Raw genomic sequence first — 11130 nt, forward strand, 5'->3', positions numbered from 1 at the left:
TCCAATTTTCCTGAGCGTAGCTGCTTCTCGGCAGCCTCTGCCTGTTCCCTTGAAGAGATTGACCAACAATTGGCAGTTAAATCCCTTCTGCAGAGAAGCAAATCAGTGTGCTTCAGCCTTGAGGTTATAAATGATTTGGGAAATTAGTGTTTTGTTTAGATACAGCATTGCAGTCAGAGTCTGTCTGTTATACCTCAATATCTGTTATGTCTTATTAGACACTCAAGTCCACTGACAATCTTCAACAAACACAAACTTTTTAGAATAGTTTAACACAAGAATGATTATTTCTGCCAATTTATCAGTTGTTAATAAGTTTGAAAAGAGTTTCTCTGTTAGTATGACTCACTAATGAACTTAACAAAAGAGATATATAAATATGTTTTAAATTATATAAATTGAAGGGGTTTAATTTTATATGACCAGCAAACATTTGAAAAGTAGTACACGCTAATAAACCAATAATCAAATAAACCAATAAAATGATATATACAAAGCACCCCACACACAAGTTAGTACAGTTCAGAGTGTGTGAAGACAGTAAGACAAGTAGTAGTGTAATAAAATTATATACTAGACAAATATTAATGTTTTTTAGAAATGTATGTGGAGCACCTTGCATACAGCTTAGGGTTAGGGTTAGGGTTAGGGTTAGACGAATGATGTAACACTGGTACGCCAAAACAAACGGAACAATAGCGATAAATAAACTTCTATAATAACAGCGGTTAGATTTCTCACTTCTCAGTGAGAATATGGGTTCAGTTGGGGGTCTTTCTGTCCCTGCGTGGGTTTTCTTCAGGTACTCCGGTTTCCAAGAACATGACTTTAAGGTTGACTGGTCACCCTAAATTGCCCGTAGGTGTGTGTGTGTGTGTGTGTGTGTGTGTGTGTGTGTGTGTGTGTGTGTGTGTGTGTGTGTGTGTGTGTGTGTGTGTGTGTGTGTGTGTGTGTGTGTGTGTGTGTGTGTGTGTGTGTGTGTGTGTGTGCGCGTGCGCGCGTGTGTGCGCGTGTGTGTGCGTGTGTCATAGTCAGCCTAGAGTAGATTGACTTTAATAAAGTTGGAGCAAATGTATGAGTATTAATTTGAAAAAAATCTATATATTTAACTTTTAAGAAGATATTGACGGAATAAAAAGTATAAAGGATTAAGATAAAGATAAAAGTAAAAACTGCAAATATAGGGCTAAGAAATAGCACATGTATTAAAATATAAGTGTTGAAATGAGAGAACAGAATATAAAGATTTTAAAAGGTTAGGACTGGACTAAATCATTGAAAACTGGATTCAGAAATATCTTTTAGGAAACAAGTAGGAACATTTAAAAACTAGTGCACACATATATATATATATGTGTGCACTATATCATATCTTATATATACTGTATATATATAAGATATGATATATAAGATATGAAGGACAAGAAAACACAAGAATAAAACAATAAGCCAACCTCAATACACTATGTTATCTAAGATAAGAGCAGAAACATAATTACATTAATAACATGTTAACAGAGGCTTACAAAGTTCATTACTGATAAAATATAAAAGAAAAATATTTAGAAATCAAGAACTTGTTACAATAAGTCGGCTCTGACAAGGCACGTGGATTTGTTCTTGCCGCTGAGCAGTTGCCAAGCAACCAGTGGAAATGACACAACAACATAAATAAGGAAGTTCTTATTTTCAAGACTTCAGTAATTGTACAAATTCAAACTGGGAAGATGTCATTTACTTGAGCTTGTGATGTGAATCTTATATAAGAAGCCAAATGTCACATTTATCTGTTGCTGCTGGTCGAGAGCTTGTGCCCCATAAGTGATGCATTTGACATCAGAAAAAAAGACATCATTCAAGTAGTGGTGCAAGTTTAAATTGTTGAAATTCCCACAAATGCTAATTGTTTTAATTCTTCTCCAGAATATGTGTGATACATTTGCAAAAGGTTTTCTGTGCTGATTAGTCCTGCTCCACTCAGAGATTTAGTTTTTTTGGCTTTTGTTGCTCTCACTTTCCTCAGGCGGTGAAGAACAACACTTGTTTTATCCACAGGAAGCTCCGATGACATAACTTTGTGACTGAAACAAGCTATTAGTGGATTCTCACCAGACAGTGGGGATGGCGGATGGTGTTGGCCCGTCTTAAGTGTTATTGCTGTAAACGTGGACTTTGTACTTGTGGAAGCTCGGGGGAAGACAGACACATTTTCACAGGTTATTATCACAGCACTTTGGTTCAGCACATTATTGAATCCTGTTTTACTGAATCAAGTTCAACAAAATATACAAGTATGAATTAAGACAGGATGACGACGGATCTTTTTTTGAAAACCTGCAGTCTGTGCTCACGGCAGTAATTGTAGTGGAGTGTGGCGAGAGGGAATAAAAGGCGATCAGTGATGGAGACTGCAGAAGCCAATACCCTGCAGCTGTATACTCGCCCTTAGAACAAGGAGCGAGACCCGGATCGATGGCGCGCTCTTTTTCTTCGCCGCCTCGCCACTCCCTACGCTCATCACCGGAGGCAGCAGGGGAAGTGAACAGCTACAGGAGACATTTATAACAGGCGCACTCGGTGGCTCAGTGGGACACACACCAGCAACTCTTAGCTGTGCTTGTTAGCAGGCCTCGTGGAGCTCTAACAGGGGGCTGTATGTCAGCGGCAGCAGGCTATGTGACATCACCTCCCCGTGGGCCAATGATGAGGGTTTTGACAAAGGAGCAGCAAGTTCACCGGCCCTGCGAGGATGATTGTTTTGTCAAAGTACATTTATGTGCAGAGCTGTATCTCTCTTTGTTTAACCACAGACCTCAGACACAGAGCGATCCCAAAATCTGTTCACCAAGTTCAATCTCATATCTTCATGTATTTCGTAGTTTGCCAAACGAAAGCCATGTAACAGCATTTACAGAACTAGCAAATACAAATATTTTCCTTAACTCTGAGTTTGACTTAATCAACTGATTCAACTTTCGAGGGAAATTATCCAACCGTGGCTTCAAGCTGCAGCAACTGCAAATCTGTTGTTTTGACTATCAAACTGCATTTAACAGGTATTTACAGTATTTTGCAGATCTGCTTACTGAAATATTGAACAATTGAAATTTCACGGCTCTTTCTTATTTTTCAGATTTCTTTATTTAGACAGGAGACTGCACATATTGATGAAGATAACCACTTAAATATGCAATATTATAGCCAGAACTAATTTGTATCTTCTATTTCTATATCTTGACAATACAACAACAATAGTGGCAGGTGGAGGAGTTCGAAGTGCAAAATAATGAGAAGGAATGTTAAAATAGCGAATATTGTTGATTTTAGACCAGAGGATGTTCCACAACTCTCTGGATCTGAGCTGTTAAAGGCCAAAATGCTAAAGTGCATCACATAATTTATGAGTAAATACATGAGATTGTACAGTAGCTTGCTTTGTGAAGCATTGCACTTGTTCAGCACAGATGTGTGTGGGCCAATAATATTGCATTTGTGTTAAAAGAGGAAAAGTCGCTGAAGCAAAATAATGCTATTCAGTGGACCATCAACAAATACATGCCTACACTCATAAACTCAAATATCCTTAAATATATCACCCTGATCATATTTTTTGTTTAGTTAAGGGATAACGCTCATAATGAAGAAAGGCTTAGTAATTTAAGAACTTCAGCCTAACAAGATAAATGAAACCAAGAAATTATAGATTTGTACAAAAACTGGTCATTTCTGCCATCAAACATCAAAGTACAGGAAGTGTAGTGCAGTTTGTGTGTGTGCATGCATGCAAACATGTACATACTGTATGTGAACAAGTTTGCCCTTAATCCACAATTTATTTTCCTCAGGCACGATGCATGATGGGATACCATGATGGTATAAAGATATTCTAGTTAGAAAATACTTCTCATACTTTGAGTGCCCAATACGGAGAATATCAGTGCTTCTCTGTATAGAAATGAGAATTGACAGACATTTCTCTGATGAGTTTATGGCTTTAAATCACATTAAGCTTTTAAATTAATCAAAACGACATTTTTTTGTGACTCACATCTTGTTGATTTTAGCTGTTTTACCACCGGCACGAATCTTCCTAACACACACACTAAAAACTGAATATAACAGAAGATTCCTGCCGGAAACAATAGGAAATATATCCGCAACGGACAGGTCAGGCTCACGATAATTCAAGCTGGAGTGCCCCAATTAACAAACACCTCTCTAACTCGACAGGAAAATCTGATACATCACTTAAAGGAGACTATAAATACGACTTCCCCCCTCTGGGATTTCTTTTCTCTTTCCAGAGGAAGCAACATTACATAACTGCCAGACACTTGGAAAGTCTCCGGCGTCTTCCAACAATAAACATTAATTGTGTTTGCAAAGCTGCAGCCTCGATAGCATTTGTGCTTGTTTATTGTTCATCTTCTGGCTTTGATTTTCCAACACAATTGCACGTGAAAGCAACGTTTGTACGAGAGCCAACTAAAACAATCGGAATTCCACAAGCATGCAGTTTGCAATTACAGCCAGTCTAGCAGGACTGCTTCACCTCACACAGATACTTTAATTCAATAAATGACAATCAGAAGGTTCCTGTGTGACTTAAAACTCAGTTGCAGTTAATTGTTTTTTTGGGGGGGATGAGAAGTTTGAGCTCAGACAAAAGTAGACCCTATTTTATTCGAGTGCAGCTTTGAAGCAGTGAGTTGTTTTGATCACACAGCCAACACAGAAACATACAAATATTAACAGTTACCAGTTAACCTCAAACATGTGCTTTTGGACTGTGGGAGGATAAATCTCAAAAACACATAGGAAGGACACGCAAACTCAAATATTGAAAGGAAAGCCCCAAATTGAGTGCTAACCACTAAAATCACAGTGCAGTCTATGTGATTTTATTCCATCTTTCCATTTCACTGTCATGAGTCAAATATCTCAGAGAACCTTGGTCCTTTCCTGATTTCTCGAACAAAAATAGACTTCAGTGCAAAAATTAAATGATTTAAACGTGGCAGCCCAAAGTCCATCCAAGCATCCATCTATCTGTCCATCTTTTACAGCCACTTGGTCCAACAGGCTGCAGGGCTGCAGGGCTGCCCTCACCATGGACGGGTCATCGCTCCATCACCGAGCTAACACACATTACACACAACTTCATCAACCCGATATGCATAAAATAATGATGGTACTCATTCAGCACTTTTAATAATGCAAAAAAGATTACAAATCAAAACAGAAATAAGGCAAAATGAATTCAAATTGAACTGTTTTTTAGGTGACAGAGATGAGAGCCTGATCTAGTCTGACTGATTCTACCACAGTGATGAAGTCCTGGGAGCAAAAACCCGGTCGCCCTTGACTTTTAATCGAGTTCTTAGAATCGCTAAAAAGCACCTGGCAGTGAACGTCAGACTATATTAATGGTGATAAGGAATCATAGACTCAGTTTAATATACTCAGGGGCTGGTCCCACAATCGCCCTGAAAGAGATATTTGAATTCTAAGCCATGTGGTGATTCAGTGTCGAATGCTCCTGCCTCACAGCGAAGGCCTTTTTAGTGTTCTTGCATGTTCTTCCTGTACATGCACTGGTTGTGAGTGTGTGAGTTTGAACCTGTCATAGATTAACGACCTGTCCAGGGTGTACGCTACCTTCGTCCAGACTGAGCTGGGATCAGCTCCCCAAGTCGCTGAATTGGATAAAGTGATATAAAAGATGGTCAGTTGGAATTCAGTCTAAAATGCACATGTATTGAAGTAGTGGAGGAACCCATAAAAAAAAAAAAACATAACCTGCTTGAAGGCCCGAATCAAACCCAGGTCTTGTTTGCTGTGAGGCGACAGTGTTAACCGCTGTAGTGCTGTGCCGCCTGAGCCGAAAGTCAAGGTCACTCTGACCTCACTGTAACTTCATTGTGCTCATAACTCGATATTTCATGCACTAAGTGAGACAAATTTCACTCAGATATATAAAGTGATAAAATGATGAAGCGATTTGATTTCACATCTGAAAGGTCAACTGCACAGTGATGTCAGACCGTTCTTTAAAAAGGCCTTTCTTGTGATTATTCATGGCCATGACTCAAGGAGAGAGTGTGACCATATTTCACTTTTGTTCAGAAGCTCGGTTGGTGACACAAACCTTGTGCAGCCACCTTGAAACTGTGGTGATTGTTTGGATATTTCTTTGTCTGTGCATGCTGCTGGGAAGAAGTATGTGTGTGAAGGAATGAATGTTTTAGAAAGCGTAGCTTGCTCGCAGCAACATCTATATTTAAAGCCCTCCTTCAAAGTGTGCGCTACATTTGGACAGGCGTGCATTTAAACTACAGCTTGACTGGCTGATGCAGCCATTCAACTGCGCAAGATCAAGTTTCTCGTTGAATTTCAAAATCAGGACACTGATCCACTTTCCTTTACCTCCAAATGCCACATGGAGTAATTGTAAGTGAAGGAACTCAACAACTGTGTTGCAGACTATAATGTGTTTACCTCTGTGAGGAGGTGGCTACGCAGTCAATGTCTCTGCATTATTCAAAGTTAGGGTGAAAGGATCCGGATGACTCAAGTGGCCTCTTTAGTTGGAGGCTGTTTTATTCAGCTCCTGTAGTGAAATATGTAATTATCAAAGTGACATAAACAGGCGTGCTTGTTCGTTAAAGGGCAGTTTATTCTTTGTCTTGCTTATCTGGTGTGTATTTGTAACTGTGGTGGGTAGCCCTTTATTTTATTTTATTTTATTTTTTTTGCCCGTAGGCGTTTGAAGCAGCCATAATCGATATTTATATACTCTGAATCCAATCATCATGTGTTATGTGAATGGAGCTTCTAGTGAGAAGCGTAACCTGAGTCTGCAGCTCCCGTTGGATTTCTCTCACTGCTCATGAAGTTGCGTTTAGATGTTTTTCCAGTTTCGAAAGCTGCACAATCCAGCTGTACGTTACCTGCTCGACAGCTGGTGATCACATTAAGCTGCTCCCGAGTCAGATATTTCCCTCCAGAGTTAGTCGAGATAAAATACAGCTAACAGAAGATAATATTGGACTTAAATTTGTCAGGTGGCCAGTGGTGCAACTCGCAATGAATGTTAATGCTGCTCTGTGTCTGCAGGATGTGTAAACAGGCAGCTGTTTGCGAACAAGTTTGCGTTCACCATATCAGCTTAAGAGGTGATAATATGTCAATTCTGTGTTTACAGATTACTCCAGCTGCCCCCAAGTGGCCAAAAAGTGGGAATCTTTGTCAGCGCATTCAGCACGCAGGGAGTGTGGTTCAGAATAGGATTTTAAGTGTGTTTTCTGCAATATATCCAGAGTGTGAACCGGATTTCACCTCAGCATTTATGAACTCTCTATCACTCCATCCATTTGTTTATTTTTTATTTTTTTGGACCAGTAACTCTGCAGTGTGGAGAGAATATGCAGCGATTCTTTCATCTCCTGTAGCAGATAAAAAAGAAAAGGCCATTTGTCAATGGGAGACTGTTGACTGAAGATGGAAGAAAATGTGTTCCTGTACCTGATTTCATTTATCTTATTGATTTTTATTTTTTTTTTTTATGTTTAAGATGTTTTCATTTGGGATTAAGTATATAGCTGAACGGAAGGATTTACAAAACAACAACTTTGTACTTCCTTGTTAAAAGAAAAGAGTCAGTGTTGCATCTATTTGCAGATGCAATAGTTTAACACTTCATGGTTGTTTTTCCCAACATTTCCTTATATTTTATTACTATTACTTTATATAAAACAAAAACACAATTTACAATTTAGGTCAAAATGGGTTTTTTTAACCTTTAATTCTTAATGCTCCACTTCTTTCAATATTTATTACTGTTTTTATTGAATTGCAGTACATTTCACCCTCCAAATGACCGCTACGACGTCATGTTACTCATACAATTATCAGAATACCTCACTACCACTGCCACCAATGTGACAGCGTCAGTATTTAAGGCTCTGTTTTTAATGCTCAACGTGAGCACATGAACATTTAGCTGGTATTTAAAGAGACTCTTGTCACTCAGCGGATGTAAATGACTTCCTGAGATAATTCCCACAGTCAATCATTGCCTCCCCGTGTGTGTGTGTGTGTGTGTACATCTGTAAAACCCGCTGGGAAATGTTTCTGCTAACGTCACATGCAAACATCCATTCACCTTGTAATTATTCAGGAGCCTGCTGGCCACCATCACATCGACAGACAGATGCACTGAGCCTGCGACACAATTACATGAACTGTGTGAACATTATTTCTTTCTCGTCTCGCCCCTGTGATGCTCAACACCTGACAGGGTTTCGTCAGTGCACTGGAGGGGTGGGTGGGCGATTTAGCACATTTGTGTGTGTGTGTGTGTGTGTGTGTGTGTGTGTGTGCGTGCGTGTGTGCGTGTCAGTTTGTTACAGGACGCGAACATGCGGGGCTGCAGTCAGCTCGGGCGGATGAATTACAGCAGGCTGCGCCGTTGTAAAACGCTGGTGTATTTGTCAGCACACTGCTGTGCCCGTCCAGGAACACTGACTCAGATAAGTGGCTGCTCTCACGCTGCAGAGAGTGTATGGGAGGTCAGAGAGATGTAAGAAGTGGCAAACTGACACAGTGGAATAAAAATGCATGCAGTTAACATTCCTCATTCAGCTCCCAGGCAAGATTTCATGCTTGCAGAGGGAGAGGGCTCTTACCATTGACTGATCGGTGAGTCACTCCACTCTGATACAGACGGCATCTGTTGGAGTGAATTTAATGCAACATAGATTTCTGCCGTGTGAATTATGAGTTTTCTTAACCTTGATGCAATTTTACTGTCTCCTCATAGTGAGAATTTGAGAATGAGCACAAACCTGTGGTCGAAAAGATTGAGACATTCCCCCCTTAAAAAAAAGTTTTCCTCGTTACCTCTGTATTGTGTGTGTGAGCGTGTGTGTTGGCTTGTTGATCCTCTGGTGGGGAAATCCACCTGCCTGCACACTCATCATATAGACAAAATTATGGCAGTTTTATCAATAATATTTGAGGTGAAGATGTAAGAATCAGGCTGGTTAGATTAAGGTTATGGCTAATTTAAGTGAAGTTATTGAATGTAATACACATGTTGGAACTCCTCTTGATGGAGACAATAATCCAGTTGATCTGTGAAAAATTACAAAATGTTTAAGACTATGGTTGGAATTCGGTTTAAGATAAGCCTGCAAAATCTACAACAAACTAAAAAAATGCAGTGGTGTAATTTATTAATGTTTTCAAGTATTTATTGTCTTGCTTTTCACTTTTATATTTATGTAAAAATGTTTGTTTTATTGTAAAGTGCATTTTGTTGTTAAGCACCATCACGCTCACTTCACGTAAAGAATATAACAAATTCTAGTCCAGGCTTGGGAACCTTTCTGTGAAGAGTTCTCCGCGTGGGTGTGCCGGTTTTCTCTTAAAAACCTGCGTTTCAGTTTAATTAGTGACTCTAGAAACAGCCATAAAATCAAAACTAATCATATGCAGTGACAGAGGCAAAATCCTCTTTTTATAGAAACTCAAACATTATTTGCAACGTCAAAGAAAATCTAACTAAAGCCAACAATCGTGACGATATGTTATTCTGTACAAACACAAAGATGAAATGTGTTTTTAAGACAGCCTGGTTTCTTTTCCAGGAATAGTTCATCTTTTTCGTGCAGTTAAATCTGACATTTAAAGTACACCCGACATTATAACTGAACTGACAGAAGAGAATGAGCTGAATAAGCTAAAACCTCACATCCCCGCACATTATTCAAGCAATTCTTTATCACTTGTCTGAGATGCTGCTGGTGTATACATGCGCCACAAAAATCAAATACATTTTTTATACTTGTGTTTTCACTCACAATGGAAACTGTAAAGCAAAGTTTTGACCAGGAGGCCACATTATATTTAGTATCAGCACAGAAAACCTGTGAAAAAATGACTATTAGCAGTACATCAGTGCTCCCCCCCCCCCCCCCCCCCCCCCCCCCCCCCCACACACACACACACACACACACCTTGTAACCATTGAGTTGGCAGTAATATTAGATTTTGTTTTTGTTTTTTAAAAGTTTCTTTTCAGATTAAGATCACCTTCCTTCCACCCACTATAGATGCCAATGCAATGCAACTTTAAATAATTGCCTTGGCCTCACAATTCTTTTCTTAGTGAGCATTAGGAAAGATTTATTGCCCCCCGTGATGGGGAAAAGGAGGATTCACAATTCATGCCACAGTAAGTAGATTTGAGTGGATAGCGAAGCTCCAGGAATGATTCGTGGAAATGAGGGTTCATTTCCTGCTTTAGAACAAATAGTGCCTCTTAAATATAAAGCTCATTTACATGTATGAGTCACAAAGCCATGCTCCTATGCACTGTCAGTGCAGCACCTCCAGGCTGTACATCACTGTAACGTCTTATATTGCGCCTCTGGCTGTCTGCTTTCTGTCTTTGGTGAGACAATTAATATAGTAAACTGAATCGGCTGTCCACTTCACTGAAATTAATATGTGGTGTTGTGTGTCCTTTGAGCTTTATTTATGGCTGTACTGCTCCTATATAATCCATACCAGAGTGTTCAGGACAGCATATAATCCTTTAATATCCCAATATGAGGCACTGTACAATTTTCATGAAACTATTGTTATTGAATCTGTTTGTATTCATTTATAAATTGTGCCTCATTTGCTCTGGATAGTGTGCATGTTCTTCTAGACTGCCGTGAACTTAAACCGGATTGCACATTTATCCAAGTGAATTGATGTCAAAATGGGCATAAAGATGTCCACATTTGGAAATTGAAATAAAAAATTTGAGGTGAATACATATTTTATGATCAGGCTGTGGTTAGAATTGAATTATGCAACTCGTACTAAGAGCTGAGTTTGCAGTAAATAATGGAAAGTCAGTGCTATGTTATTATAAGGCACATAATGTGACATGCGTGGGTGCGCATGTATTGATGGAGACCTAAACTTGATTATTGGTAGGATTTGAACTTGATTGCACACCCACCCATGTGGACTTATGTCACTGTGACAAAAATGGAGGTCCACAAAAAGAAAATCAATATAGTTTAGATGACTGTATATCTTAGGGTTATTCTAGTTTTGGGGTCAGATTAAGGT

Source organism: Lipophrys pholis (genome assembly GCF_963383615.2).
Source record: "Lipophrys pholis genome assembly, chromosome: 8".
In the NCBI taxonomy this organism is placed as follows: domain Eukaryota; kingdom Metazoa; phylum Chordata; class Actinopteri; order Blenniiformes; family Blenniidae; genus Lipophrys; species Lipophrys pholis.